We start from the raw sequence: 16,864 nt of genomic DNA, 5'->3' as shown, positions 1-16,864 counted from the left end.
GGGGTTTCAGTAGATATCAAGGCTTCTTTACAAGTCTGTGGCTCGACTAAGCTAGGCATGTTATGAAGTCGGTTTCATAAGAAGTCTCAAGTCTAATTATTTTACTTCTCTTAGGCTCAACATCAACTTCATCTTCCTTTAAAATAAGTTCTGACTATTTGAAATAAATCTAGGGGATCAACAACACATCTCTAATGAGGTACAGGTTTAGAATAACATTTCAAAGAACTCAGCATCCCTAGATTCCGTAATAATATTCACACCAATGTCAGAAAAAATCAGAACACACAACCAAAAATCTATTTGTAGAAGTATACTCAATATACCCTATACGAAAACACAATCAACATTTTTGGTTTCAATCTAGTTCTTTTAGGAAGAGGAATTACAATCTTAGTCAAACGCCCCCACACTTTGACACATTCATAAGAAGGTCATCTACCGTTCCATAAACCATATGGAGTTTCATCTGATTCTTAAAAGGGTACTTTATTCAGGATATACTAGTTAAGAGGACTGCCTCCCCCCACAAGGCCGCAGGTAATCCTGAACTAATCAACATGGAAATTATCATCTCCTTAAGGATACGGTTGTTATGTTCAAGGCTTCTAATTGGTTTCCAACTTCAAGTTTATACATCTTAAGGCTTCTAAGGCGTCATCCTTATCCTAAGCAAGTATACAAGATAGTACCTCGTACAATCATCTACGGAAGTTATAACCATCTTTTACCACAGTGGTTTTGGGTTGAACTCATGTCAACTAGGCCTAACTGAATTAATTTAAAGGCTTAGAATTACTCTGAACATTTGTGCTAAAAGATTTTATAGCATATTTTGATTCTTCACAGATTTCACTTTTGTGTTCAAAATCCAAACTAAATTTGGGTACGAAGCCTATGCTAGCCAGTTAAGCATTGACTTATAAGTTTACGGTTCCAAGTCTACCACGTAAAACAATCAATCACACAAAGATATCACAAGAATCAATACGTTCACATCATCAGTTTTTCCGTTAAGCTTATATAGACCCAAAGTCCTATAACTCTTGCTTAAAAAATCACTGCCTTAGTTACAACAAGTTTTCCAGATTCAATTAAGATCTTAAATATTTTTCCATCTACAACAGAACAAGATACAAGATTTTCGCATATGCTCGGAACATGAAAACTTCATTCAATGTGAGAATATTACAGATATGAGCTTCTGCTCGACCTTTTCCTTTTATGCAACCTCTATTGCATATGAGTTACTCAATAAGAGTTTCTCGACATCCCCTATCCTATGATAGGAGGTGAACAGGTCTCTGTTTCAACAAACATTCTTGGTGGCTCCAGAGTCCACCTACTGGTCTCTCACATTGGTTATTAAAATAACTTCCGACATCATGCCACCAAACTCGTTCTAGTTTGTTTCAACTAAATTAGCATTAACTTTCTACTTATTAAGGTTTTTATGTTGTCTACAATTTACTGCCGCGTGGCCAGGAATTTTACAAACATAACTCACCCTTAACTAAAGTAATTCCGGATTCAGGTTTACGAAATATACCTTTATCATGAAGACCATGCTTAGAGTTGCGTTCGATGTTCTCACCTTTGCCATCTTTGGAAGATTTGTTTCCAACCACATGCGGCTATTAGCCATGTCCCTCGGAGATGACACCTTTATTACAAATCACAATTCCAAATCAGAAAGTAAAATATGAGTTTTGAAGATAACATCTATATATACAAACTTCGTTTGAATCAGCGTTTCAAAAAACTCATGGTTACCCCACAAAAATTAATTTAGTTAACAACAATTTTCTGCTCGTCAGAATTTTTCAGAAACGTTTTTCTGTTTTGTAAAATATCAAACAAATACTTGTACAACTCCAAAAATTCTGAAATTTTACGCGGGTAACTATCAGGATGTCTACTACGTTGTGTCAAAAGGGTTCATCGAAATGCCTTCTATATTAAAAGATAAAATTGAAACTCTACAGCTGACCAGAAATTCGTTTTTGTTTTTCACTCCACAATTAACATCCATGATTCACAAACCAATCAATCGTTTTCGATTATTACAAATACTAATGTCTTAAGATTGTTGGGTGCAATAATCAAAAACAAAGAAAAATCAAATAAGCAAAAGTTATTGATACTTAGCTCCTTTATAATGGAAGTGATTGCTTTGACGAAACGAACAAGCTCCCCGTATCTCCGCAACAGCAACAAGGCAAAACTTTGGAAAATAGAGTGAGTCACGTGTTCAACACGCTGTCCTTAAGACATTAGCGCCCGGCTACACTCAAGAGTGATGCTATAGCCCTCACAGGACGGATATCTTCAGGATAAAACACCCTAATACACCTACTACTAGCATATGTAGTAGATGCTCAACTTGAGCTTGGCAACTCCGAAAAAACCGTTAAGGAAAATCGCGAATGCTTAAAAACCGGTATAAAATATTTTCCCTTAGGGGTCTCTCTAAAATGTAGAGCAACCCCTTTCCCATAGATTTTACAAAAGTAGTGAATTTCTTTATATAATTGACAAATACAACTTAAGAAGAAAAACTCCCCGATGTGGGACTAAAAGCTTTATATAGTTTCTTAAAACTACTAAAAATTGGAAACTCCACGATGTGGGACTAAAAAGGTTCATTCACAAAATAAAACAATAAATTATAATTTTTTATTAAAACTTTAAAAAATTATTTTTTTATTAATCGTTTTCCAATAGACAAGTATGCCTTTTGAACTTTGAAGCATATAAGTGGTGTTCAATAACACTTAATACTTCAACCATGATTCACAAACACATAGCGATTAAGTGAATAAAGTTGTCTTAAAAATGTTTATGAGAGTTATATCAATGCCAAAACATTTAGAAAAATATTTTATGAACATTTGCTTAATTCACAACTTCAATGTTGGCTTTAGCCAACGATTTCTTCACTTAAATCTGGAAGTTGAGCACCAAAAAAATTTAGCCTCACTGTTAGGTTCTATTGTTTCAATTTGGGAAGTGAGTGCATCCGACTCATTTTGTCAACTAGATTTTAAAGGTTAATTTTATATGTAAACATAGTATATGTATCTAAGCAAAACTCCCTAAATTAGGTCTTTTATTAGCCCTTTTTCTTTTTTAAAAATCCTAGTTATTGTTATTCTATTATTTATGTCAATCAGTATCATGGACACAACTTGGGGTTTCACTAGTAGAGGTTTTATTATTTTTTCTCATAAGGTGAAAGTAATTAACTATCTCATTACCTCATGTTGGTAATAAGCCATTGGGTGTCTTGTGAAAACCCCTCCAAACAAGCAGAATCCCACCTAATTCCGTTTTTAAATAATGAGTTATCATTTCCATACTCTGCAACCAACAACAGGCCAATTAAACACCTTATAACGTTTGTTTTTAGTCTAACCGAATGGAACTATTTAGGTCGACCTAATTTACTGATGTTTACCTAACTAGAACAAATACAAAACATTCATGCAGATGATCAAGAGTACCAACACCTGTCCTAAGAAACTTCTGCTGATTACTAAGCGTTACAGAATGAATAACTAAATCATTATCTTATTGCAAGATTTAGTGGCTTCATTATTCAGGAAAACTACACCACTGATGGACAAAGAAAATCCTAAAAAATGGAGAAAAACAAGGGAAATAATTGAACACAGCGGACGGAAAATTAGTTAGCCCAATCAAGAACCTGTAGATTTATTATGTCATGAACTAATTAAGATAATCGGAATTTCATGTATAATGGAAGATCGGCCGCACCTGGCCTTTCCCCAGGTAAACACAAAAGAATGAGAACGCAGGAAAAAACAATATATTCTGCACAAGTACGATATACAATATCCCATGCTCCTTTTGATGCGCATCACCATCATGATTAGGTAATATTGAGTGCGCCACCACTAGCTAGATGCTGCTCACCACCATAAACAAATAGGATGTCTTCAACATGGAAACATCATCAAACAACTATGTGCCTCTAGGCAGGCACGTAACTAGAAAAAGAGGAGAATCGAATATCACGTAAGGAAGCTGCATAATCTTCCCCCACCAATATTGACCACCTTAAATCTCTTTTCGACAATTTTTTTTTTTCAAATAAATTGACATCTAAAAATTATTATTCACTCGTGAAGTTCGAGCAATAATTATTTAAATTAGTGGATGGTTGGTTTCCCATATCTTACGTGTTCTCGGTTTTTTCCATTAGTTTTTGTCTGTTGTTCACGAATTCGATTTTATTTCGATGTTCTCGGATAGTATTCCCGTGGTCTCTGCCGGACCAGATATAACTTTCCTGTAAAATAAGTAGAAAACTGAGGTGACATGACAATTATTTAAGACTTGGGTTTGGACGTTCAGAGATTAATGACACTCACAGTTTATATATGTCGTCACAAATGATTTAGGATGTAAATAACAGATCAAATTGATATGAGGTTGCGTGTTTGTGCACTCTGATCCCTTTTATTTGCGGTAGATATTTATCTGCACGAATTGTGATCTCTTAGAGCAACTGCAGTGGTGCGATCAAAACCAAAGATCAAAGATCAAAAAAAAGACCAAATTTTGGGTTTAGTCCGTGTTGTGACGCAACAGTACATGATTAAAATTTCGTCAGGCGGACTTTAAAAGTCCGCCCCATTTTTTTTTTTCATCAGGCGGACCTTAAAAGTCCGCCCCATTTATATTCCATCAGGCGGACTTTAAAAGTCCGCCCGTTTTTTGCAAAATTCCATCAGGCGGACTTTAAAAGTCCGCCCATTTTTTGTAAAATCCCATCGGGCGTAATTTAAAAGTCCGTTCATTCTTTTTCTTTTTTATTTAATTTCAATTTTCATCGGGCGTAATTTAAATCTCCGCCCGTTAACAAGCGTACTTTAAATTTACGCCCAGCATCAAACGTACTTTAAATTTACGCCCGACTATATTAGAATTTGGGATTTGGTCGCGACCATATTTGGTCTGGAATTTGATCTTTGGTCCAAATTTGATCTTTACTCCGTCCCACTGTGTTAGGATCTCATCCCATAAATTTGGTTATACTCGCCCACTGTAGATGCTCTTAGGAAAGAAAATCAAAATCTGGAAAATTTGACATTCGTGAAAATCCGAATCATATACGTTCATGGAATAAAATAAAAATCATTCTCTCATTAATAATTAGGTTTAAACATAATAATAAATTTCCTGCATTAATTATGTCTTGTCTTCCGTCCGCGCCAGTTTTCATGTTTTCCTCTTCGTTATGCCAATTAGGTTATCCAGTGCAGCAGCCATTACTTAATTAAACTAATAGTACCAAATTACAGATATACATTGAAAAAGATGCAACTATCGAAATGATAATCCATTCGAATCTTTCTTCCAATAAATAAGCAAAATAAATAAATCAAAAATATGATATGAAAACAAACTTTGATCCAACAAAGTTTATGGTTGATCTACAAACAAAACAAAATGCAAAAACACCCTATAAAATCGTGGCTTATTGGGGTATATCGATTTTGTTCCCAACCATAATAGAGGATTAACGGGGTGTCTAATATGTATAAAGTTACATAATTACCCTTCTCCTAATAATAACCAAAACCACCTCGTTTGGATTTTAGATCAAAATCTTATTAATTTTTTTCCTTCTCCTTCATTATCAACCTAATGATCAATTTCTTTCTCCTACTCTATATTTCATCATTTTCTAATGAAAAAAATATTGTCGATTATGATTTTTTTATTGTCGATTAATCCTTTCAAATTCATTCTAGTACTTTATTTTGTTATTTGAATGACAAATTAGATCAGAAAATTTGAAATTGTTGAATTGTAGTTACACGGTCGCATGGTATTTGTTTGTCGAGCATGCCGATTTTTCATATTTATTTTTAGTCGGCAAGGTTATAGGATGAACAACATGCCGACTTTTCATATATTATTTTTAGTCGGCAAGGTTATAAGATGAATAGCATGCCGACTTTTCAAAGAGTTTTGTTTCTGAAAGTAATATTTACAGGGTCGGCACGGTATTCATCCTTATACCTTGACGACTATAGTTTAGTCGGCAAGGTTATGAAATTAAAACCTTGCCGATTAATTATGCATTTGTAACACCTTTCTTTGTATGTCAAAAATCCTATAGTCGGCAAGGTATTTTTTGTCGACCTTGCTGACTATAAGGTAGTCGGCAAGGTAACAAATCAATAAGATGCCGACTAGTGAAACATTCACAACAGTCTCTTGTGTGTCAAAAATAATAAAGTCGGCATATTCTTCATTCACCGACCTTGCCGGCCGGATATAGTCGGCATGTTACTCATCTGTAGACCTCGCCGGCCAGATATAGTCGGCATGTTCTTCATTCGTCGACCCTGCCAACTTTTCATAGTTTCAGAACTGAAAGTGTTGATTTCTTCTTTAATTTTGAGTATAATTTCACACATCAGCTTCGCAAACCCCTTTTTAGAATTGCTTGGGTAGTATGTTTTCATTTTCGTTGCAAAAAAAAATCTCAAAACAATTTTTTTTCATCAAAATTCTTCCCGCATGAGTTCAATCAAAAACAAAATTTGATAACTTAAATTTATAAGTTTTAATCTACTTAATTAATTCATCTAAACTCAATTAAATAACCTAATTAGAATTTTTAGTGTTAGTTAAACAAGGATATATTAGCCATTTAGAAAATATAAGGTTAAGGGATAGCCTGTTTTATTTCAAAATGACCTGAATTTTATCTCATTAGGGATACCCCAATTAATTTGGGTATACCCAACCAAGCTAGGTATAAAATGACACATCTAGAAACGATATCTTATCTTCAAGATTCAATGATGAAGTGAAACTATAACCGTTGACAAAATAATAAGCTAAGTATTAAATTCAAAACAGACACCCAACTCAACTTTTCTTTTTCTTTCCCAAGTCTCTATACTTCTTCTCACCTGCCCCAAGTCATTTGCCACTTTCTCATTCATTCACTGTCATTTCCATCGAATATTCAATTCGAACACATCATTTTCGAACCCTATCTATAGAATGTTATATTGTCCAATATGCTACCCTCAATAATGCTCTGAATTTACTAATTAGTCAATCCTCTTTAATTTGAATTGTTGAGGAGCGCTCATTGCTCAACAATCTTTTCTACTTTTTACTGCCAACAGTAGGCAAAAAACAAAACGGTTCTTTGAGTCTATGTTATCAGAAACGTTTGCTTGAGAAAACTGTTATGCTCGGGAGGCAGCTCAACAACGACCTGCTATTTAACCCCACCATCTTCCCCGCAGATTTTCCTTCATGATGTGTCTTAAATCTAAACCTTGTATCCGGGAATTTTGAACCTTTTAGGGCCCGCGGTGGGTCCTTGATTGAATAGGAAAGACCAATGGAGACGCGACACATCACAGTGGAAAATTTTTGGGAAGAAGTGGTGGGTATAAAACATTTTTGGCTTTACAAGGTAGGCAACTGTCTCCTTGTCATGGGATGGCTCTAGTTTTATCTTTGACAGTTTTGTTAGACTTCGAATTCATATCAAATTTGACTCAGGAATTAATCAAAGAATCTTAGGAACTTTGAAACATAAATAATAAAAATGCTTTTAACTGAAATCGCAAATTCTTTATTTATTCTGCTACTAAACAACTTGTATGTTTTTTCCTTCCGCAACTGCTTGAGATAATATAAGAAGATCGTACCATTCTGCCATATATTACTAAAGTAGTGTTTGATATCATGTAACTTGATAGGAAGTATGAGCATCCGAGGATGCAACTACCTTCTCTTATCTCGCACTCCGATCCTAGATGGTTAACATAGCGTTGGAATCACCTCACAGTTAAATGATATAATCGACAAGGTGTTGGACCACAAATATGGTGCATTGTGGTTGTCTACGTACCCGGCCCGTACCTTGAAGGGATAAAACACAAACAATATATAATTTATCAATGTCAGGTCTAGCATCCAAGACCAACTCGTATTCCAAGGCGAAAGCCCAAACAAAGTTTGGTATGTATATGCCAAGGGACTGTCGTAAGTGATGAACCAGAGTGTCCAACATTAAGGCCACTTAATTCGCAAGTGTGCGTTTTCAGCCCGTGTCATGCAAATTATTACGAAGTCCCCGTTTTCCTTGGTTTTGCGCATTCTCAGTTTAGAAACACAACAATAATGATGGCTATGCATCTTGAAGCTCTCTCGATAAGAAACAACCAATGATAATGCTTTTGCATCAATTATGCTTTACCGGCTAAGCTTTATAGCTTAAAGATATATGTCCCCTTGGTGCACCTTCAACCATCTATCATTTCTTATATATGTCATATTGACATTTCTACAAATAAGTTTTGGAGAGTAAAGGGTCGTATACTAAGTCCACCTATGTCCACCATAACTAGTTACGAAAAGGTGCATTATATTGATGCATTTCCAGTTCTCGACCAATACTCAACTTGCGAAATGCATCACGATAATATATTTAGCTCTATGCCAGCGTCCAATTTGCGTGATGTAGCATGATAGTGCAATTTTAGTCTTTGGCCAACATACCCTGAATATGCAAAACAAGCTTGAGATGAACCTTCATATCTTTTGGTGACGCATATTTAAGCATGTGTCATACGAAAAATGGAATGTTATAATATAACTGTTATATAACTTGTTTGATATATATTCAGAAGTTACTTTCAATTTCTGATAGTCGAAAAGCTAGAAGTTAGCATGGGGATACAATTTCATCATGATTTCTCGAAACCAAAAAAGTTAAATTTTGTAAGAAGAACTTCTGAGATTGACTAATTCTTCTGGTATCCAAGTCCTATAAAGCAAAAGTAGTTTTCAAGAATATATAAAAAAAAAAATTACATTGAGAAGACAAATTTAAATTTTATTCCGAAACCATAATTTGAATTTTCGAAAAACAACTACTTTTTGTTTGGTATCCAGGCATCCACTAGTGGAAAACGGACATTCTGCGACCTCTAGGACACGTCATATATACGAGTTAAACTACGTGTTCCAGAGTTCTTTGAATGGGTCGAGTATAAAGCGTTTTTTAATTGCACGACCTTATTGGGTGGGTCTCTAAATAGAGACCGTTCTTACAGTAACTAGATGCTGACCCGCGATACTGGTCGTAGATTTGAATTATAATATAAAAAAAATTCAGATTCAGATCAGCTGAAATGTCTGAATCTCAATTAATCTTACTGGTGTTTAAGTTAAACAGTCAAGTCAAGTCTAGTTAAGTCAAACTACAGTCAAGTCAAAATACAGTCAAGTCAAACTGAAATTCAAATGCAACCTCAAATTTAACTGGAATTCAAATGCAACCTCAAATTTAACTGAAATTCAAGTGCAACTTCAAATTTAACTGAAAACTGAGAATTTTAACATTCATTCATTTTATCCATTGGGTATAAAACTACACAAAAAGATGAAATATTGAGACAGTATTCAGGTGGAAACTAAAAACCAGCAAGTCATTTCGATCGACTAGCTTCTTGAACTCTAAGAATCCAAAAACCTGAAAAATATAAATCAAACATTTTGTATAATGAAATATTTTAAGTATAGGAAACAATCATGAGTAATACAAGTTGCAATAATTAACTTACTCTCAAAGAAGCACATGAAAGCTTACTCTGCAGTTAAGGAACAACCTCACAGCCCTTGGCACCACTTTCATTGCAGGCCCTAAGAATATAAACTTTAAGGATCCACAAATAAGACCTCTTCAATAATGATATAAATATAAAAGAATTATCATAGTCTTCGCATTGTTTGTCATATTATAAATTATCCCTCACATAACAGTTTTAGTGATCTAATCTGCCTATACCTAGGTTGAAGATCTTCTTCATATTGAATTGTAGATTCTATTAAACGCTCTAAGGGGAAATGGAATACAAGCCATACAGAACAGGGTTGAATCAAACAGACTTGATAGACTGCCATGGAGTTTTCCCTTACATACAAAGTGAAAAACATAATCTCCATGTGTGTTACAACTAAGTGAGGAAGAAAATGCATTAATTATTGCAGCAAGCAGTAAACCATAAGAATTGAATACTACCTAACGATTATCATTCATAGAATGGACAGTTCGTACTGCGAAGTTCTGAGTTGTTGGATACCTCATATCCTCAAGAGCACAAATACGAGTTTTCCAAGCTCTGTTCTTCAGCCTTTCTAATCGTAATTGCTCCCTAATTTTTTTTATCAAACTTCACCCACCAAAAGATAAAACAAAAGTCATTAGCTAGAAACAATGTGAGATCCACGACGATACCCCCACAGATGAGATTAATTTTGATAACCAAATGTTATCTTAACATTATTAATATCATACTTATTAGTTGTTACTCATGCAGTCCAGCATAAATCAACAAATCTAAACTATTACAGTTAAAACTAAGCAAGAAAATAAAAGAGAAGCTACCTGAAGTTGATAACTTTTGTTAAAGTAACCAGACCTTTCTCCTGGTACTCCACCTCTTAGACCTTTCTAAGAAGACAATATCATTTTCTTACCTTAGGTGCTCTACCAGTTGGAGCAGCTTTCTTCAAACTTAAATATCATCCATTATGTGGTTAAGGCTAACGCTAAACCTCATTATTCAATAGAGCATAAAAGAAACAATCTTCCACTTAAGGAAGACCCGCTCCTGCCGCGCCAACGCCAAATCCAGCGCCACCACCACCACCTGAGCCTGCAGCGCCATCTCCTGAAACACAAAATGAACTAAATAAACAATCATGGTTGACTAAAAAAATAGTAACGAATTCAGAATCACTCATGTTATGTCCAATTATTGTTAACATATAAAACTTACAGTACTGACTAATAGAATTCATGCAATATAATTATAATGAATAACATAATCATCCAAAATTCTGAAATTATGTAGCTCATAAAAATTACCATCAAATAAACTTGATTACCCAAGAACTATCTTTCAGAAACAATCAGAATATCACTTAACAAGAACGGGACCATGAGCCGAAAAGATAAAAAATGACTTTGTACGCGATCAGTGATTTGAAAGCAAAGTCAATAAAATAACAAAAACGGGAGGTCTCATCCAAACTCTCATGTAAATCAATGAGATTACCAGTTCACTAAAATGGGCAGCAAAGCTAACTCGACACATGCTTCTGTAGTTAGATCTCTTACAAATAATGAATTCGAAATTACAAAAAATATTGAAAGTCTCAACCAGTTAGCATCGCAGATAATGAACTAACTTCGCAACAGAGAAATCTAACAAAGTAATAAGGCATTTTTTCCTAAATTCTGTAAGCTACTGAATACAATGTGCAAATAAATGACATGATCCAACTCACAACATTACTAGATATATCACAGTTTTCTGCTCAACAAACATGTCTAACACATGAACTCGTAACACATACCAAAATCATATCAGGAATTACATATCAGTAACCAACAAGACAAGATGCATAAACAATTCAGGCATTACAAATCAGTAACAAACAAGAGAATATGATCAACAAAATTCATCTCTTCTCTTATTCTGCTAAAATAAAGCAATGAAGCCATTAACAATTCATTTATAACTAAGGGACTAGATTTGAACCTTAAATTATGGTTGATGCTCAGCTGGAGCACCAGCCTTATCTACTCCAAACTCCCCTGGTGCTCCCCCTCTTTGTCCACCACAACATCCATCTCAGTTGTCACTAAATCTTGGTCTGTCACCACCTTCGTAATTGCGCCTAATTACACCACAACAACAACAACAACAACAACAACAAATCGAACCCTAAAAACACAAACTACAATCAAAAATCAAATTCTACGACACATCAAATCCAAAACAAGAGGAGAAAAACATCATGATCACCCTATGCTGCTCTACCAGTTTGAGCATATTTCTTCAAAGTATTAGGCACAATCTCAGATGGTAAATTCCAATAAGTCCTCAAAAACTCAATTGACGGTAATCAAAAACCAATAATACTCCCTCTGCAAATCAAGAAAAAAATCAATCTGACAACAAAATCCTTATCCACAAAATCAAACCCTGTCTTAAATTGCAAAGCCAAATATTACCTGATACAGTTCCAAAAAAAAAAATTAAACCCTAATTAAACAAACGGTATACCCAACCAAGCTAGGTATAAAATGACACATCTAGAAACGATATCTTATCTTCAAGATTCAATGATGAAGTGAAACTATAACCGTTGACAAAATAATAAGCTAAGTATTAAATTCAAAACAGACACCCAACTCAACTTTTCTTTTTCTTTCCCAAGTCTCTATACTTCTTCTCACCTGCCCCAAGTCATTTGCCACTTTCTCATTCATTCACTGTCATTTCCATCGAATATTCAATTCGAACACATCATTTTCGAACCCTATCTATAGAATGTTATATTGTCCAATATGCTACCCTCAATAATGCTCTGAATTTACTAATTAGTCAATCCTCTTTAATTTGAATTGTTGAGGAGCGCTCATTGCTCAACAATCTTTTCTACTTTTTACTGCCAACAGTAGGCAAAAAACAAAACGGTTCTTTGAGTCTATGTTATCAGAAACGTTATGCTTGAGAAAACTGTTATGCTCGGGAGGCAGCTCAACAACGACCTGCTATTTAACCCCACCATCTTCCCCGCAGATTTTCCTTCATGATGTGTCTTAAATCTAAACCTTGTATCCGGGAATTTTGAACCTTTTAGGGCCCGCGGTGGGTCCTTGATTGAATAGGAAAGACCAATGGAGACGCGACACATCACAGTGGAAAATTTTTGGGAAGAAGTGGTGGGTATAAAACATTTTTGGCTTTACAAGGTAGGCAACTGTCTCCTTGTCATGGGATGGCTCTAGTTTTATCTTTGACAGTTTTGTTAGACTTCGAATTCATATCAAATTTGACTCAGGAATTAATCAAAGAATCTTAGGAACTTTGAAACATAAATAATAAAAATGCTTTTAACTGAAATCGCAAATTCTTTATTTATTCTGCTACTAAACAACTTGTATGTTTTTTCCTTCCGCAACTGCTTGAGATAATATAAGAAGATCGTACCATTCTGCCATATATTACTAAAGTAGTGTTTGATATCATGTAACTTGATAGGAAGTATGAGCATCCGAGGATGCAACTACCTTCTCTTATCTCGCACTCCGATCCTAGATGGTTAACATAGCGTTGGAATCACCTCACAGTTAAATGATATAATCGACAAGGTGTTGGACCACAAATATGGTGCATTGTGGTTGTCTACGTACCCGGCCCGTACCTTGAAGGGATAAAACACAAACAATATATAATTTATCAATGTCAGGTCTAGCATCCAAGACCAACTCGTATTCCAAGGCGAAAGCCCAAACAAAGTTTGGTATGTATATGCCAAGGGACTGTCGTAAGTGATGAACCAGAGTGTCCAACATTAAGGCCACTTAATTCGCAAGTGTGCGTTTTTCAGCCCGTGTCATGCAAATTATTACGAAGTCCCCGTTTTCCTTGGTTTTGCGCATTCTCAGTTTAGAAACACAACAATAATGATGGCTATGCATCTTGAAGCTCTCTCGATAAGAAACAACCAATGATAATGCTTTTGCATCAATTATGCTTTACCGGCTAAGCTTTATAGCTTAAAGATATATGTCCCCTTGGTGCACCTTCAACCATCTATCATTTCTTATATATGTCATATTGACATTTCTACAAATAAGTTTTGGAGAGTAAAGGGTCGTATACTAAGTCCACCTATGTCCACCATAACTAGTTACGAAAAGGTGCATTATATTGATGCATTTCCAGTTCTCGACCAATACTCAACTTGCGAAATGCATCACGATAATATATTTAGCTCTATGCCAGCGTCCAATTTGCGTGATGTAGCATGATAGTGCAATTTTAGTCTTTGGCCAACATACCCTGAATATGCAAAACAAGCTTGAGATGAACCTTCATATCTTTTGGTGACGCATATTTAAGCATGTGTCATACGAAAAATGGAATGTTATAATATAACTGTTATATAACTTGTTTGGATATATATTCAGAAGTTACTTTCAATTTCTGATAGTCGAAAAGCTAGAAGTTAGCATGGGGATACAATTTCATCATGATTTCTCGAAACCAAAAAAGTTAAATTTTGTAAGAAGAACTTCTGAGATTGACTAATTCTTCTGGTATCCAAAGTCCTATAAAGCAAAAGTAGTTTTCAAGAATCATAAAAAAAAAAATTACATTGAGAAGACAAATTTAAATTTTATTCCGAAACCATAATTTGAATTTTCGAAAAACAACTACTTTTTGTTTGGTATCCAGGCATCCACTAGTGGAAAACGGACATTCTGCGACCTCTAGGACACGTCATATATACGAGTTAAACTACGTGTTCCAGAGTTCTTTGAATGGGTCGAGTATAAAGCGTTTTTTAATTGCACGACCCTTATTGGGTGGGTCTCTAAATAGAGACCGTTTCTTACAGTAACTAGATGCTGACCCGCGATACTGGTCGTAGATTTGAATTATAATATAAAAAAAATTCAGATTCAGATCAGCTGAAATGTCTGAATCTCAATTAATCTTACTGGTGTTTAAGTTAAACAGTCAAGTCAAGTCTAGTTAAGTCAAACTACAGTCAAGTCAAAATACAGTCAAGTCAAACTGAAATTCAAATGCAACCTCAAATTTAACTGGAATTCAAATGCAACCTCAAATTTAACTGAAATTCAAGTGCAACTTCAAATTTAACTGAAAACTGAGAATTTTAACATTCATTCATTTTATCCATTGGGTATAAAACTACACAAAAAGATGAAATATTGAGACAGTATTCAGGTGGAAACTAAAAACCAGCAAGTCATTTCCGATCGACTAGCTTCTTGAACTCTAAGAATCCAAAAACCTGAAAAATATAAATCAAACATTTTGTATAATGAAATATTTTAAGTATAGGAAACAATCATGAGTAATACAAGTTGCAATAATTAACTTACTCTCAAAGAAGCACATGAAAGCTTACTCTGCAGTTAAGGAAACAACCTCACAGCCCTTGGCACCACTTTCATTGCAGGCCCTAAGAATATAAACTTTAAGGATCCACAAATAAGACCTCTTCAATAATGATATAAATATAAAAAGAATTATCATAGTCTTCGCATTGTTTGTCATATTATAAATTATCCCTCACATAACAGTTTTAGTGATCTAATCTGCCTATACCTAGGTTGAAGATCTTCTTCATATTGAATTGTAGATTCTATTAAACGCTCTAAGGGGAAATGGAATACAAGCCATACAGAACAGGTTGAATCAAAACAGACTTGATAGACTGCCATGGAGTTTTCCCTTACATACAAAGTGAAAAACATAATCTCCATGGTGTGTTACAACTAAGTGAGGAAGAAAATGCATTAATTATTGCAGCAAGCAGTAAACCATAAGAATTGAATACTACCTAACGATTATCATTCATAGAATGGACAGTTCGTACTGCGAGAGTTCTGAGTTGTTGGATACCTCATATCCTCAAGAGCACAAATACGAGTTTTCCAAGCTCTGTTCTTCAGCCTTTCTAATCGTAATTGCTCCCTAATTTTTTTTATCAAACTTCACCCAAAAGATAAAACAAAAGTCATTAGCTAGAAACAATGTGAGATCCACGACGATACCCCACAGATGAGATTAATTTTGATAACCAAATGTTATCTTAACATTATTAATATCATACTTATTAGTTGTTACTCATGCAGTCCAGCATAAATCAACAAATCTAAACTATTACAGTTAAAACTAAGCAAGAAAATAAAAGAGAAGCTACCTGAAGTTGATAACTTTTGTTAAAGTAACCAGACCTTTCTCCTGGTACTCCACCTCTTAGACCTTTCTAAGAAGACAATATCATTTTCTTACCTTAGGTGCTCTACCAGTTGGAGCAGCTTTCTTCAAACTTAAATATCATCCATTATGTGGTTAAGGCTAACGCTAAACCTCATTATTCAATAGAGCATAAAAGAAACAATCTTCCACTTAAGGAAGACCCGCTCCTGCCGCGCCAACGCCAAATCCAGCGCCACCACCACCACCTGAGCCTGCAGCGCCATCTCCTGAAACACAAAATGAACTAAATAAACAATCATGGTTGACTAAAAAAATAGTAACGAATTCAGAATCACTCATGTTATGTCCAATTATTGTTAACATATAAAACTTACAGTACTGACTAATAGAATTCATGCAATATAATTATAATGAATAACATAATCATCCAAAATTCTGAAATTATGTAGCTCAATAAAAATTACCATCAAATAAACTTGATTACCCAAGAACTATCTTTCAGAAACAATCAGAATATCACTTAACAAGAACGGGACCATGAGCCGAAAAGATAAAAAATGACTTTGTACGCGATCAGTGATTTGAAAGCAAAGTCAATAAAATAACAAAAAACGGGAGGTCTCATCCAAACTCTCATGTAAATCAATGAGATTACCAGTTCACTAAAATGGGCAGCAAAGCTAACTCGACACATGCTTCTGTAGTTAGATCTCTTACAAATAATGAATTCGAAATTACAAAAAATATTGAAAGTCTCAACCAGTTAGCATCGCAGATAATGAACTAACTTCGCAACAGAGAAATCTAACAAAGTAATAAGGCATTTTTTTCCTAAATTCTGTAAGCTACTGAATACAATGTGCAAATAAATGACATGATCCAACTCACAACATTACTAGATATATCACAGTTTTCTGCTCAACAAACATGTCTAACACATGAACTCGTAACACATACCAAAATCATATCAGGAATTACATATCAGTAACCAACAAGACAAGATGCATAAACAATTCAGGCATTAC

The sequence above is a fragment of the Papaver somniferum genome, unplaced genomic scaffold (assembly GCF_003573695.1).
Source record: "Papaver somniferum cultivar HN1 unplaced genomic scaffold, ASM357369v1 unplaced-scaffold_117, whole genome shotgun sequence".
NCBI lineage: Eukaryota > Viridiplantae > Streptophyta > Magnoliopsida > Ranunculales > Papaveraceae > Papaver > Papaver somniferum.
The sequence above is the reverse complement of the archived record's forward strand: the minus strand, read 5'-3'. Positions refer to the sequence as shown.